General features: G+C 51.5%; 8 non-coding genes across 8 annotated transcripts; 5 read left to right on the top strand and 3 right to left on the bottom strand.

Annotated features, from left to right (window-relative positions):
• The first annotated feature begins 1,815 nt into the window (after positions 1-1,815).
• Positions 1,816-1,932, top strand: LOC138234149 (U5 spliceosomal RNA). The gene has a single exon (XR_011187845.1). It is a non-coding gene; the product is annotated as a U5 spliceosomal RNA (small nuclear RNA).
• Positions 1,933-2,162: 230 nt separating this feature from the next.
• On the top strand, positions 2,163-2,304 carry LOC138234105 (U4 spliceosomal RNA). The gene has a single exon (XR_011187800.1). It is a non-coding gene; the product is annotated as a U4 spliceosomal RNA (small nuclear RNA).
• A 1,330-nt stretch (positions 2,305-3,634) lies between these two features.
• Positions 3,635-3,776, top strand: LOC138234117 (U4 spliceosomal RNA). Its single transcript, XR_011187812.1, has one exon. It is a non-coding gene; the product is annotated as a U4 spliceosomal RNA (small nuclear RNA).
• A 3,566-nt stretch (positions 3,777-7,342) lies between these two features.
• On the bottom strand, positions 7,343-7,461 carry LOC138234186 (5S ribosomal RNA). Its single transcript, XR_011187882.1, has one exon. It is a non-coding gene; the product is annotated as a 5S ribosomal RNA (ribosomal RNA).
• Positions 7,462-9,267: 1,806 nt separating this feature from the next.
• LOC138234214 (U1 spliceosomal RNA) lies at positions 9,268-9,431 on the top strand. The gene has a single exon (XR_011187910.1). It is a non-coding gene; the product is annotated as a U1 spliceosomal RNA (small nuclear RNA).
• A 636-nt stretch (positions 9,432-10,067) lies between these two features.
• On the bottom strand, positions 10,068-10,186 carry LOC138234201 (5S ribosomal RNA). Its single transcript, XR_011187897.1, has one exon. It is a non-coding gene; the product is annotated as a 5S ribosomal RNA (ribosomal RNA).
• Positions 10,187-11,941: 1,755 nt separating this feature from the next.
• LOC138234213 (U1 spliceosomal RNA) lies at positions 11,942-12,105 on the top strand. The gene has a single exon (XR_011187909.1). It is a non-coding gene; the product is annotated as a U1 spliceosomal RNA (small nuclear RNA).
• A 636-nt stretch (positions 12,106-12,741) lies between these two features.
• On the bottom strand, positions 12,742-12,860 carry LOC138234185 (5S ribosomal RNA). The gene has a single exon (XR_011187881.1). It is a non-coding gene; the product is annotated as a 5S ribosomal RNA (ribosomal RNA).

Genomic DNA, 12,860 nt, shown 5'->3' with positions numbered 1-12,860 from the left:
ACCTCTCTTGATAGGCTAAAGCACACTCCTGCAACATCAACACATCTCCCTCTCTCTGCTGGAGGTAATCAAAGACACACTGACATTTAACTCTGTCATTGATACCTCTGGTGTTAAGAGAAATTATGTTTAGAGCCATATTACATAAGAAAGTGGAACCAGTCTTTACAAAACAAATTTCTCTTCGGTCTCACCTGTTACCTTTTTCTTTTTCTTTTTCTTCTTACCAATTTCCTGCCAGCCATCCTCTGAATGAGCCTTCATCAGGGTGGCAGCAGTAAAAGCATTCACGGAGTCCATTTCAAGGAAGGGGGTAGAAGGAGGGGTGGAGGGGTTCCTGCTGTCCCCATCGCCATGCTCTCCTTCCTCCTCGCTCGGGAAGAAAACAGAGTCATTTTTCCTTTTCCTCAAGTCCAGCTCCTGGGAGCACTGAGGGGAAAGGGGTGCAGGCTATGCACCAGTCTCCTCTTCCCCCTCACCCACCAGCTGTTGCAGATCCTCCGTGATGGACTGGATGGAGGAGAGGAGGGCATCTGTAGCACTTGCAGAGTCTGAGAAAAGCAGCTCCGCTGAATCCTGGGTATCGTCGCTGGACCCGCTCTACCGGGGGGCCCCACACTGGCCCTCGTTTTGAGGAGCAGGAGTGGGGGAGGGGTCCTCGCTGTTCTCGGGGGTTTTCAAACCCTCGTGCTTGTCTGGTGCAGTCTGCGGTTGTGGGAGCGTAGTGGATTTCTCTTCCACCAGCCCCGGAGCCACAGCAGGACTGATCCTGGCTGGAGGCTGAGAGTCTTTGTCCAACAAGGGTTCTTTGTTTGACTTGTTGTTTGCTTTGGCTTTTCGGGCCGGTTTGGCTGAAACAAGCACTGCCTCATCCTTTCTCATTTTGAGTTTATTGGCGTAGGCGTGAGGGCAGTTCTTAAAAACGTGTCGTTCCGAGCCACATAAATTGCACTTTGGCAGCATTGAACAGTCAGAGGCTAAATGTCCCTGTTTGCCACAGGTCTTGCAGCATTTCACAGTGCAGGACGATGCCAGGTGTCCCACAGCACCACAGCGCCGACACACCTTTGGTTGTCCCACATAAAAAACATAGCCATTGCAGGCGCCCAGCCGGATTGTAGAGGGCAGGTGCCTTAAGCCTCCATTTACATTGTCCGGTAGCAAGCGAACCTCGAATTTCCTTGCTCCTGTTTTTATACCGTCAACATCTCTAACCTCAGTTCCATGGTGGACGGTGCAGTACTGCTTAAGCCAGGTGTGAATGTCCTCCGTCTTTGCCAGTTCCGAGAACATTACAACATGCACCGTTTTCCTCTCTCTCTGTGTCAGAGGCTGCAAGCTGATCTTCTCAAGGGCAGGAACTTTCCCTCTTTTTGCCTCAAACACATCCACGCATTGTTCAAACAGAGAATAGGTAGCAAAAACAACCTCAAATGCTTTCTGACCTGGGAGAGCGAAGATGAAATCCAAGTGCCGAGGTTCAAAGCCAAGTTCCTTCTGTAACACTTTTCTGCTGAACTGCATACGATCCATGAAGAGGTCATCCAAAAGCTCAAAACGTACAGCATTCTTGCGGGATCCAAAGGTTGCCATCTCAAACTGCAAAACAAACACTGCTTCCACAAAACAAGAAAACAATCCAACTACTCCAACTACAGGCTGATCAAGGTATCTCCCCTGCCAGGTAAGCCGAGAGCCGCAGGCGATGAGCCCAGAGCTGAACGGGCCCCACTGGCTCGTTTGGTGCATTGCCAACCACGACCGGCAGGGCAGAGGCCTTGAAGGCAGCCTGGGCTCCTGCAGCTGTCCAGCCACGCACTCTGGTTTCTCTTCATCTCGTACAAATCTTTTGCCTTTTACTAAAGATTTCCATGGAGAGGAGCATGAATGAGTTCCACACAATTTTTGTGCTTCCCTGCCTTCGGGTGGGGCGCAGCTGGGCTGGTCAAAGAGAGAAAACAAAACCGCTCACAATCGCTCTTATTACGGCGACTGTGGCCGTCTGCTCTCCGAGTCCTCGGTCTCCGCCTGTCTGATTGGCGCTCTTTTCTTTGGGGGGCGGGAAGTGTCCGGCCGCAAATATGAAGCATTACAGCAACGACATGCCATGAGACGATTGATAACGATTTCCATAGGATCCCCGCGGTTGCCTGGCAACCGTCAGCTTTGCGCAGTGGCAGTATCGTAGCCTGTGAGGTTTAGCCGAGGCGCGATTATTGCTAGTTGAAAACTTTTCCCAATACCCCGCTTCCGCCGGTTTGCAATACAATCGGCGAAAGCAATTTTTGACAGTCTCGTCAGAGACTGAGCAAGGTGTTTAAAGACAGATTTTGTCATGGTAACATCATGGTAGAAAGAAACGAGCGTGTTACGTCTCAACAGAAACGCTCTTTAGCTCTTTCAGCTTTATGCAGAGAACAGCATCTGTCGAGATCACTTTTGAGTCAGCGCGAAACGCCTTGTGCTGTCAGTTTGATTTCATATTGCTCGTAGCGGCGCCCGGCTTTTGTCTGTCAAACGTTAGGTTGCGCTTCTTCATGCTGCATCGTCGGCATGAGTGGAGCTTTTTAAATGTCTGTACTTACTGCGCCCCATAAGAAATTGTTTGTCCCCGTTCAAAAGAGATTGTGCGATGTCCTGCAGCGTTCGCAAAGCAAACCTTTGACAGTTTGAAAAGAGGAATTTACACTGCTTCCTGTGCGTGCAGTAGTTACAAAGTTGAACGTCTTTACACGATCTGCTGCAGTTTTCAGTGGGCGGGCTTTGTCAGATGGCATGGAAAAACGCACTGTGTTTCGGCTCGGGAAACATCATGAGCAGTGTCCTGCATGTTTTCTGTGTATAGCTGTCTTTTAACGCATACAGAATTCATTCGAAATCATTGATTTCGCCAATTAACAAGGGTCCCTTTTTGAACCTGCGAGAAGCATTCTTTCAATGTAACAGATTTACTCCGAGGAAAGGCAGCATGACATTGAGAGTAGCTCAAGCTTTCAGCACCCGTATCGGACTGCGTGTATGCAGACACCGCTCAGAATCCCCTGTAAGATTCTCCCTCAGTTCCGTTGTGCAGTGCTTTACCTCTTTCAAAAGGCTTCACTTTCCTAGTCACATTCCAAGGCTCATCGAACCCGGGCTGTTTCCTCCATTGGTATAGTATTGCAGTGAGACAGCACGATGCCTGCAAGACTATGTCACGCTAAACGCCACAGATTGTGTTTGTCCGTTCGTGTCAGTCGTCCTGCAGCCACGGGAAGTGGGACACAAACATGCTGCAATGCTTTCAGGACGTTAGGATTTGTTTGTGCAACATCCGAGAAGAGTACTTGTGGCTTGAATGTGAACTGTACGTGCCCGCCCCCTTTCCTCTGTAGTGCATGAGTTCCTCCCGGCATGCCCTTCGTCATTGTTCTGTCATCTTGTATTTAAAGGGTTGTATTTCTGCTGCTAAAAAGAAGCAAAGGTTTTCTCACAACGCCCTTTGTTCCCGACGGAGCCCTTGTCTGTCATGAAATTCTTCAAAACCTCAAGCTAGAAGAAGAAGACGACAAATATGAAGCGTTACAGCAACGACATGCCATGAGACGATTGATAACGATTTCCATAGGATCCCCGCGGTTGCCTGGCAACCATCAGCTTTGCGCATTGGCAGTATCGTAGCCTGTGAGGTTTAGCCGAGGCGCGATTATTGCTAGTTGAAAACTTTTCCCAATACCCCGCTTCCGCCGGTTTGCAATACAATCGGCGAAAGCAATTTTTGACAGTCTCGTTAGAGCGTGACATAGTCTTACATGTCTAACTGCAATACTATACCGCTGGAGGAAACAGCCCGGGTTCAATGAGCCTTGGAATGTGACTAGGAAAGTGAAGCCTTTTGAAAGAGGTAATGTCGATGCTTTTTTAACAGAGTACCAAAAAAGCGTCTTTTTTGAAGGCCTGGGCACTGAGCATTGTTGGTTCAGTGGTAGAATTCTCGCTTCTCATGCGGGAGGCTCGGGTTCGATTCCCAGCCAAAGCAGTGGCTTTTGCAGCGAGCGGCTCCATCACTTGCATCCCCTTGCAACTCGCAACTGAAAACCCACTGAAGCTAAGCAGGTGAGCCAGGTCAGTACCCGGATGAGGGTGAGCTACAGGGAAAAACAAAGTTTCCAGCTGGAAGCGGTGTTAATGGTGCCGGCGGGGGGGCGCTCACCCTGAGGTCTGTGCGGGTCCCAATGCCCCAGCATAGTGACGGAGATGCTGTGTTGTAAAAGGGCGCTGTCTCTTGGATGAGATGTAAAACTGAGGTCACAGCGCTCTGTGGTCATTCAAAATGACCACCAAAACCTTTGACAAAAGCTCTTGGTAATTGATGGTCTTCAATAATGCTTCTCCTTTAGGTACATTTTAAATCAGCTGAAAAATGCTGTGAAATGGGGGGTCACTTCACGCCAGTGTAGGATTTGGGTTACAAGAACTATAAAACTGCACGAGAAAGCCCGTACACTGAATTACACGGCTTTCAATTCAAAGGAGGGCAAAAGAAATTCCCTGAGTTCGATTTTTTGCAGCACAGAGAGGATTGCTGTCGTGAGGCTGGTTAGCTCAGTTGGTTAGAGCTAATAACACCAAGGTTGTAGGTTCGAGTCCCGTACGGGCCAGGTCCTTTTCTCCTCTCTTACAAAAGCTGTTAGGTTCCTTTCCGTGGTGAGATGGGTTGTCATGCAACGCTGCTACATAGTGCCGACAGACAATTAAATGACAAAAATGAAGAGAGTTAAAGCAGCTGGAAAGATTTTCTTACAACTTTTGAGCTGACACAGTTTTGGAAAATGTTTTCTTCACGCTGCACTGTACCACATAGGCAGCCAAGAGTCTCCAAAACAAAACAGAATTGACAGTCATATAATGTCCATTAACCCCGGTTTTAAACACAGCATCATGTCTGCCATCATAAGAATATGAGTCCAATATTTTAGAATATAGTCAGAATGTCTTCTAACCTTACCTGTGGTGTCTTTAATCCCTATTGCTCAATGCATGATGTACGTACTGCATACATGTGTCTTGAGAATGAGGAATGGGCCCCTGAGACATTTACCTGTTTCACAAATGATCGTATTTTACTAGAGATTCTGTTTGGGATTCAGATGTGCATTCGGACAGCAATTCCTTTCAAGAAATGATACGTTCTGGATGAGGTCAAAGGTGCTGGAACACTGTATTTAGGATGTATTTGCAGTGATTGTGTCTCCTGCTTCAATGCAGTGATATATAGATGTGCTCCTGTAATTTATTGGTACATGCCCAGGGCAGTAAGTTGTCTGAGGATTTATTTCCAGACGGCATAGAGCAGTGAAGCAGTGAAGTAGTGCAACACACTGGATCATTATATTATTAGAATCTATTCTACTTAAATTATTACATTATACACAACTTGAGCTCTCAGCACCGTACTGAGCCCAGGTGTTTTTCTAAAGCTGTCAGGTGCAGTTCATTTACATGAAGGAAATCTCTTACTGGGTACGATTACAATGCAGTAAGTAGCACAGACTACTTAGGGAGTAGGCTGATGTGTTTAAAAACAACCAGCGCCAGGCAGGAGTCGAACCTCCAAACTCCTAATCCATAGTCAGACACATTATCCATTGCACCACTGGCCCTCATATGACACTGCAGGGCTGTAATCCAGTGAGCTTAGCACTGCAACTAGTAAAATATTACCCCCGGTCCATTCTTTTCCAAAAGTGAGAAACACCTGTTTTCTACATTTTGTCTGTTTTAAAACCATATCTCTTTAAACCAAACCAAGAGTTTGTCTTTTGCACTGATATTCTGATTCATTTCGATTTCAAAGAAAAAAAAAACATTACCTTCCAAAGCATAATAAAATTGTCCCTTCCTCCAGACTCTACTTCTCTCTTGTAGTAGTACAGCAGAACTTTCCAGGTGAGAAGATCACAGAGTCCGAAATGAGCTTCCTCCATCAAGCAAAGTACCTGAACTTGACTCTGTCATCATAAAAGCGCCTGGAGTGTGGAATGATGGCGCACGGAGGGTCCACATACTGTGGATCCCTCAGTGATCTTCCGCGTGTTCAAACCGCCAGCGTGTGACTCCCCTATCCCCCTGACCTCATTGCTCTGCTCTCGCCTCTGTGAAGCTGAGCCCGACTCATGGTAAAGTGGAAAAAAATATGCCCTCAACGTGAGATTTACTCTGGAGTGAGGATAGTTGTTACCTTCTTATCGTTGAAACGGATGTATGTGATGTGGCGACTAGGTTCTTCTCCATTAGCAGGCTTAAGGTTAAAGAAAAAAACATTGCTGACTTCTTTTTTTTTTGCCAGCCGCGAGCGCTGATTAGCGAGGTTTGTATTTCATGTTTTGCAAGTTGCATCCATTTTAAGAAAAACAAGTCGTTCAAGACAGGAAATGAATACTTGCATTTAATTAAGTCTAGACGTATGCGGTTGTCCATAATGACCAGTTCTGTTCGAGAACACAGAACAAAAAAAGGCACCGCTGGGATTCGGACCCAGGATTTTCTGTTTACTAGACAGGCGCTTTAACCAACTAAGCCACGGCGCCCCGGGAGTGCTGTCCTTTTGCAGGCACTTGGACACACCACTCAGACACATCTGCATTCGGTGTGTGCTCCGCCTGCTCGCTGAGCAAGTTGCCACCTTTACATACAATAGCAACATCGACACCAAGAGAAAGGATGACAAATGGCTTTTATCTGGAACTTTTCATGTCCAAGGAGCTCAATGTGCTTTCTGTGTACAACAGGGCCACTGAACTCCACACTGGCCACTGAACCACAGCAGTGGCTTGCTGGCTTGACATCTCCCAAGGAAAATGTTGAAATCGCATGTGGAACAGGAAAATGACCCTCGAGTATGAGGGAAAAAAAAGAAAAAGATCAACTGGAGTGCGCCAACCCATGTCAGGACAGCCCAGTTTCCTAGACGAGGTGGCCGAGTGGTTACTGTATGCTGAGTCTAAAGACAGTTTCACCCGTTTTCTGATTGCTCGGTTCTGTACCAGTGCAGACATGTCAAACAGTGAATGGCTGTACCTCTATTGTATCCGTGCTCAATGAATGAAATCGGTAACAAATGAATATATGTCTAGTTATACGAAAAACGAGTGGTTTATCGACTCATCTTCATTTGCAGATTTAGAGGCAGCTTCGATATTCGTTTTACAGACGGGTTTTTTTTTTTTGAATATGGGTCACACACATGCCACAGCAACAAAACATCTCTAGAGATGAGGCTATAGATCACCTTTCCATCCTGCAGGTTTTCCTCCCAAAGCCTACGGCACCAACGGCGACCCCTGCTGGCTGGGAGAGCAAAAGCTTACAGCACCTGGTATTCCCAGGCAGTCTCCCATCCAAGTACTAACCAGGCCCGACGCTGCTTAGCTTCCGAAATCAGACGAGATCGGGCATGTTCAGGGTGGTGTGGCCGTAAGCGAAAGCCCCGGCGCCTGACTCGCTACTTGAAGCTGTGTGTGGCGGGGGTTCCGTGCCCCCCGAGCGGGACTGAAGGATCGTTCGTGTGCAACTCTTTGGAAAGGAGCTGCTTTCCAAATCGCATTGCGTGCCTGGATGTTGGCGAATGCGCTCCCTTGTGTTGGCTCATCCCGCACTGGAGGAGGACAAACAATCTGCACGGAGGAGCACCAGGCAAGTCTTCACCAGACAAAAACCTCCAGTGCACAGCACTCTGGAAACATTTCGGGGCTTTCGCGTGTTTATTTCAGCACGTAAAGCGCACCGGTCCAACACGTCGGCCGGGCGCCCGGCGCCTCCGCCCTCTTGTGGCCTTGCGGCGTCAGAGCAAGAGGCTCCTTCTCGCTGCCCTTCCGCTGTGTTGCAGGGCCCCGAGAGGGAACCCGGAGCGCGCACTTTGTGGGGGGCGGGGACCGCGTTCGCGCTCTGCCCCCGGTCTCTTGCGCGAGTACTAAATCTCACGGACAGGGGGGCCTCGTCATTGATTGTTACAGGTGAGACGGGGATTAGGAGGAGACCCCGACTGATGGGTAAAGGGGAGCACTAACACCAGAGGGACACCCCCGGCGTCTCTTTTTGAGAGACGCCCTGGGGTTTCCTAATGGCCAAGGAGGGTCGGGACCTCGGTTTGACGCCTCCCCCGAAGGACGGCGCCTGTTTGTGCAGCAGAGTGTCGCCATCAGGAGGCTGGGGCGTAAGAGAGCCACACAGCCCGCAGGGTGAGCGCTCCCTACTGGTCCCAGTCACACCTCTTGCAGGAGCAGCAGCAACCGGAGCTTTTCCGGGGTGGAATCTCCCATCCGGGTGCCGGCCAGGCTCACACCTGCTGGGCTGCCCCGGGGGTGAGCCCAGTCGAGAGTCGCAGGGCCAGATCTAGTCACCGGGGAGAAACGATACAAGTGAAGGATTGCTCGGCTCTCGGCACTTGAAAAGACCGACAAATGTCTCGTTCCCGCCGGAGCTGAATGTACCCGCATGTGTGGTGTCGTCTTCTTCCCCCGCCCCGCTGTGTTTGCTGTATTGTCTCTGAAGCCGGCCCCCCCGAGACGAGACGGGCTGTTCCTGTGCCCCAATTAACACTTTACAGGTGCCATTCCCCGGCATTGTGGCCATTGTCGGTGCTCACACGCGGTAAGATAAGGCGGAGGAGAGCGGGGCATGCCCAGGGGCAGACATTCAAGGAGGGGGCAGTGCGAGGTGAGGTGAGGTGCGACACGCCGGAGCCCCGACGCAGCTAATGCGGAGCACTTGTTGGACTGGCATCGAAAGGACGTGTGCGCACGGAGCGAGCCTTCCCTGCGGCGGAGCGCGGGAACTTTCTCCCCCCCTCCCGCTGCAGGAGTTGTGTGCACTGCAGCGGTGCCGAGAGAAAAGCACAGAAGGCAGCAGGCTCTGGAGAGCAGGTAAGAGACGGAGCCTTGTGGGCAGGCGAGCAGGCCCGTTTTTTGGAAATTGCTGAAAAGGTTTGTTCGGTGTGTGGCAGGCGCACGTCGCGAGCTTGCGTGGCGATCTGCCGGTCTGGAGTTATGCAAATGAGGCCAAATTGCATCCCGGGACATGCTGCGAATGCGCAACGGCGACTGCAGATGTGTAGGAAACGGCGCGCTCGTTTTCTCGTTTTGCCCACACTTTTGAGTGTTAGTGTGGCGTGTGAGTGTGTGAAAGAGTGGGCCCAGCAGGAGGCGGTGGCGTGCGGGGCGAGGAGGTGGCCTAGGCTGCGCGATTTGTGCTGTGGGTGCGGGCCGCTTGCAGGGGCCTGTTTAACTCATACTTACCTGGCAGGGGAGATACCTTGATCAAGAAGGAGGTTCACCCAGGGCGAGGCTCGGCCATTGCACTCCGGCTGTGTTGACCCCTGCGAATTCCCCAAATGTGGGAATCTCGACTGCATAATTTCTAGAAGTGGGGGACTGCGTTCGCGCTCTCCCCTGATGTGCTTGGTCCAAAATCAGATACGGGAGGGTTAGGACACCACGAGCTGCGTGGCTGCGTAAGGATCCCGGTTCGACAGGAGTGGACGCCGCTGCTGGTTCTCGCTGGCTTTTAGTTAGGGGTCCGGAGAAGCATCTCAAGCTAGTTCCACTACTCCTTCCGGACGTTCATTCCCTTTTCAAAGTCAGTCGTTTTGCTGTAGTCTGCGTTCTTTAGGCTGATTATCGAGGTTAGCCTTTATTTGGTCATGGGGGGCCTCGGTACTGTATGCTGAGTCTTAAGACAGTTTCACCCGTTTTCTGATTGCTCGGTTCTGTACCAGTGCAGACATGTCAAACAGTGAATGGCTGTACCTCTATTGTATCCGTGCTCAATGAATGAAATCGGTAACAAATGAATATATGTCTAGTTATACGAAAAACGAGTGGTTTATCGACTCATCTTCATTTGCAGATTTAGAGGCAGCTTCGATATTCGTTTTACAGACGGGTTTTTTTTTTTGAATATGGGTCACACACATGCCACAGCAACAAAACATCTCTAGAGATGAGGCTATAGATCACCTTTCCATCCTGCAGGTTTTCCTCCCAAAGCCTACGGCACCAACGGCGACCCCTGCTGGCCGGGAGAGCAAAAGCTTACAGCACCTGGTATTCCCAGGCAGTCTCCCATCCAAGTACTAACCAGGCCCGACGCTGCTTAGCTTCCGAGATCAGACGAGATCGGGCGTGTTCAGGGTGGTGTGGCCGTAAGCGAAAGCCCTGGCGCCTGACTCGCTACTTGAAGCTGTGTGTGGCGGGGGTTCCGTGCCCCCCGAGCGGGACTGAAGGATCGTTCGTGTGCAACTCTTTGGAAAGGAGCTGCTTTCCAAATCGCATTGCGTGCCTGGATGTTGGCGAATGCGCTCCCTTGTGTTGGCTCGTCCCGCACTGGAGGAGGACAAACAATCTGCACGGAGGAGCACCAGGCAAGTCTTCACCAGACAAAAACCTCCAGTGCACAGCACTCTGGAAACATTTCGGGGCTTTCGCGTGTTTATTTCAGCACGTAAAGCGCACCGGTCCAACACGTCGGCCGGGCGCACGGCGCCTCCGCCCTCTTGTGGCCTTGCGGCGTCAGAGCAAGAGGCTCCTTCTCGCTGCCCTTCCGCTGTGTTGCAGGACCCGGAGCGCGCACTTTGTGGGGGGCGGGGGACCACGTTCACGCTCTGCCCCCGGTCTCTTGCGCGAGTACTAAATCTCACGGACAGGGGGGCCTCGTCATTGATTGTTACAGGTGAGACGGGGATTAGGAGGAGACCCCGACTGATGGGTAAAGGGGAGCACTAACACCAGAGGGACACCCCCGGCGTCTCTTTTTGAGAGACGCCCTGGGGTTTCCTAATGGCCAAGGAGGGTCGGGACCTCGGTTTGACCTCTGTTTGTGCAGCAGAGTGTCGCCATCAGGAGGCTGGGGCGTAAGAGAGCCACACAGCCTGCAGGGTGAGCGCTCCCTACTGGTCCCAGTCACACCTCTTGCAGGAGCAGCAGCAACCGGAGCTTTTCCGGGGTGGAATCTCCCATCCGGGTGCCGGCCAGGCTCACACCTGCTGGGCTGCCCCGGGGGTGAGCCCAGTCGAGAGTCGCAGGGCCAGATCTAGTCACCGGGGAGAAACGATACAAGTGAAGGATTGCTCGGCTCTCGGCACTTGAAAAGACCGACAAATGTCTCGTTCCCGCCGGAGCTGAATGTACCCGCATGTGTGGTGTCGTCTTCTTCCCCCGCCCCGCTGTGTTTGCTGTATTGTCTCTGAAGCCGGCCCCCCCGAGACGAGACGGGCTGTTCCTGTGCCCCAATTAACACTTTACAGGTGCCATTCCCCGGCATTGTGGCCATTGTCGGTGCTCACACGCGATAAGATAAGGCGGAGGAGAGCGGGGCATGCCCAGCGGCAGACATTCAAGGAGGGGGCAGTGCGAGGTGAGGTGAGGTGCGACACGCCGGAGCCCCGACGCAGCTAATGCGGAGCACTTGTTGGACTGGCATCGAAAGGACGTGTGCGCACGGAGCGAGCCTTCCCTGCGGCGGAGCGCGGGAACTTTCTCCCCCCCTCCCGCTGCAGGAGTTGTGTGCACTGCAGCGGTGCCGAGAGAAAAGCACAGAAGGCAGCAGGCTCTGGAGAGCAGGTAAGAGACGGAGCCTTGTGGGCAGGCGAGCAGGCCCGTTTTTTGGAAATTGCTGAAAAGGTTTGTTCGGTGTGTGGCAGGTGCACGTCGCGAGCTTGCGTGGCGATCTGCCGGTCTGGAGTTATGCAAATGAGGCCGAATTGCATCCCGGGACATGCTGCGAATGCGCAACGGCGACTGCAGATGTGTAGGAAACGGCGCGCTCGTTTTCTCGTTTTGCCCACACTTTTGAGTGTTAGTGTGGCGTGTGAGTGTGTGAAAGAGTGGGCCCAGCAGGAGGAGGTGGCCTAGGCTGCGCGATTTGTGCTGTGGGTGCGGGCCGCTTGCAGGGGCCTGTTTAACTCATACTTACCTGGCAGGGGAGATACCTTGATCAAGAAGGAGGTTCACCCAGGGCGAGGCTCGGCCATTGCACTCCGGCTGTGCTGACCCCTGCGAATTCCCCAAATGTGGGAATCTCGACTGCATAATTTCTGGTAGTGGGGGACTGGGTTCGCGCTCTCCCCTGATGTGCTTGGTTCAAAATCAGATACGGGAGGGTTAGGACACCACGAGCTGCGTGGCTGCGTAAGGATCCCGGTTCGACAGGAGTGGACGCCGCTGCTGGTTCTCGCTGGCTTTTAGTTAGGGGTCCGGAGAAGCATCTCAAGCTAGTTCCACTACTCCTTCCGGACGTTCATTCCCTTTTCAAAGTCAGTCGTTTTGCTGTAGTCTGCGTTCTTTAGGCTGATTATCGAGGTTAGCCTTTATTTGGTAATGGGGGGCCTCGGTACTGTATGCTGAGTCTAAAGACAGTTTCACCCGTTTTCTGATTGCTCGGTTCTGTACCAGTGCAGACATGTAAAACAGTGAATGGCTGTACCTCTATTGTATCCGTGCTCAATGAATGAAATCGGTAACAAATGAATATATGTCTAGTTATACGAAAAATGAGTGGTTTATCGACTCATCTTCATTTGCAGATTTAGAGGCAGCTTCGATATTCGTTTTACAGACGGGTTTTTTTTTTTGAATATGGGTCACACACATGCCACAGCAACAAAACATCTCTAGAGATGAGGCTATAGATCACCTTTCCATCCTGCAGGTTTTCCTCCCAAAGCCTACGGCACCAACGGCAACCCCTGCTGGCCGGGAGAGCAAAAGCTTACAGCACCTGGTATTCCCAGGCAGTCTCCCATCCAAGTACTAACCAGGCCCGACGCTGCTTAGTTTCCGAGATCAGACGAGATCGGGCGTGTTCAGGGTGGTGTGGCCGTAAGC

Source organism: Lepisosteus oculatus, unplaced genomic scaffold, assembly GCF_040954835.1.
Source record: "Lepisosteus oculatus isolate fLepOcu1 unplaced genomic scaffold, fLepOcu1.hap2 HAP2_SCAFFOLD_74, whole genome shotgun sequence".
NCBI classification, from domain to species: Eukaryota; Metazoa; Chordata; class Actinopteri; order Semionotiformes; family Lepisosteidae; genus Lepisosteus; species Lepisosteus oculatus.
This window is presented reverse-complemented; position numbering and strand designations above follow the sequence as displayed.